Source organism: Xylocopa sonorina, unplaced genomic scaffold (genome assembly GCF_050948175.1).
Source record: "Xylocopa sonorina isolate GNS202 unplaced genomic scaffold, iyXylSono1_principal scaffold0051, whole genome shotgun sequence".
In the NCBI taxonomy this organism is placed as follows: domain Eukaryota; kingdom Metazoa; phylum Arthropoda; class Insecta; order Hymenoptera; family Apidae; genus Xylocopa; species Xylocopa sonorina.
The window spans coordinates 232,871-234,987 of NW_027490122.1; positions in this window are offsets into that span (position 1 = coordinate 232,871).

Genomic DNA, 2,117 nt, shown 5'->3' on the forward strand with positions numbered 1-2,117 from the left:
AGATCTTACGCTTCTTTAAACGCGATATCGCATCCCGTTTCTATGTTTCGTGATAAGATATAATATTCATTGCGAAATGTCATGTATACCTCGTATTCACTTCAAAAAAATGTAAATGCGACACTTCCTTGCTAGGAAATAGCGCTTCCAGATGTCTACGTATCGAAGCAGTAGAGTTCTAATGCTTCCTAAATCCCTATATCGCATTTCATTACTATGTTTCATGATAAGATATAATATTCATTGCGTAGTGTTATGTATACCTCTCATACACTTTAAATTAATGTAAATTCGAAACTTCCTTGTTAGGAAATAGCGTTTGCAGATGTCTACGTATCGAAATAATAGAGTTCGAATGCTTCTTAAAACAAGATGTCGCATCTCATTTCTATGTTGCATGATAAGGTATAATATTCATTGTGGAGTGTTATGTATACCACATATTCAATTCAAAAGAATGTAAATGCGACACTTCCTTGCTATTAAGTAGCGCTTGCAGATGTCTACGTATCGATGCAATAGAGATTTAATGCTTCTTAAATTCGGATATCGCATCTAATTTCTATGTTTCATGATAAGATATAATATTCATTGCGAAGTGTTATGTATACCTCGTATACACTTCAAATGAAAGTAAACTCCGCACTTCCTTGCTAAGAAATAGTGTTTCTAGATGTCTAGGTATCGAAGCAATGGAGTTCTAGTGCACCTTAAAACGCGATATCGCATCTCATTTCTATGTTTCATGATGAGATGTAATAGTCAAAGCAACACGTTACATATATCTTGTCTACACTTCAAATGAATGTAAATCCCACACTTCCTTGCTACGGAATGTAGCTTGCAAATGTCTACGTGTTGGGGCAATAGAGTTGTAATGCTTCGTTAAACGCGATTTCGCAGATGATTTCTGTGAAAAATGACAAGATGTATTTGTATGTAACGCGTTATGTATATCTTGACAACGCTTCAGAAGAATGTAAATCTCACACTTCCTTGCTACGGAATAGCTCTTCTAGATGACCAGATATCGAAGCATTAGAGTTCTAATGCTACATAAAGTGCGATGTTGCATCATATTTCTATATTTTATGTTGAGATGTAAATCAATGCATCGTGTTAATTATATCTCGTCAGCACTTCGAAGGAATGTAAATCTCACGCTTCCTTACGACGGAATCGCGTTTCTAGATGTCTACGTATCGAAGCATTAGTGTTCTAATGCTTCATAAATCGCGATATCACATCTCATTTCTATGTCTCCCAATAAGATGTACTATTCATTGCAACAAGTTATGTATATCTCATCTAGACTTCAAAATATTGTAAGTGCCACACTTCCTTGCTTCGGAGTAGCGTTTCCAGAAGTCTACGTATCGATGCAATAGATTTCTAATACTTCATGTAGCGCTATATCGCATCTCATATCTATGTCTCATGTTAAGATGCAACGTCAACGCAATCGTTACGTATATCTCGTCTGCACTTGAAAATAATGTAAATACCGCACTTGCTTGCTACGGAGCAGTGTTTCTAGATGTCTGCGAATCGAGGCATAGGAGTTCTAATGCTTCATGGAACGCGATATAGCATTTCACATCAAGAGTTCGAAGTATGTATGTAGATTTTCATACACTGTATATATCATTATGCTCATCTGCTTCTGCGCCCCAAAAGTGTGGTTTCCACACTTCCTGACAAGAGGATAGCGATTCTGTTTGTAAATGTGTCGAAGAGATAGAGTTCTAATACATCATTCATCGCGATCTCGCATCACATTTCAATGTGTAATGTAAGATGTAATATTCAATGCAGCGCGTTACGTTTAACTCTTCAACACTTCTAGCGAATATGAACCCTACACTTCCTTGCAGGGGAATAGCGTTTTTAGATATCTACTTGTCGGGGCAATAAAGTTCTATTACTTTATTCAGATCGATGTCGCATCTCATTTCAATGCCGCGTGTTGAGATTTAATATTCAATGAAACTCGTTTCGTTTATCTGCTTCTACACGTCAACAGTATAAAAATCCTACAATATCTTGCCAGGAGGTAGCGTTCCTAGATGTGCTCGTATTGAAGCAATAGATTTCTAATGCTATATAAAACGCGATAT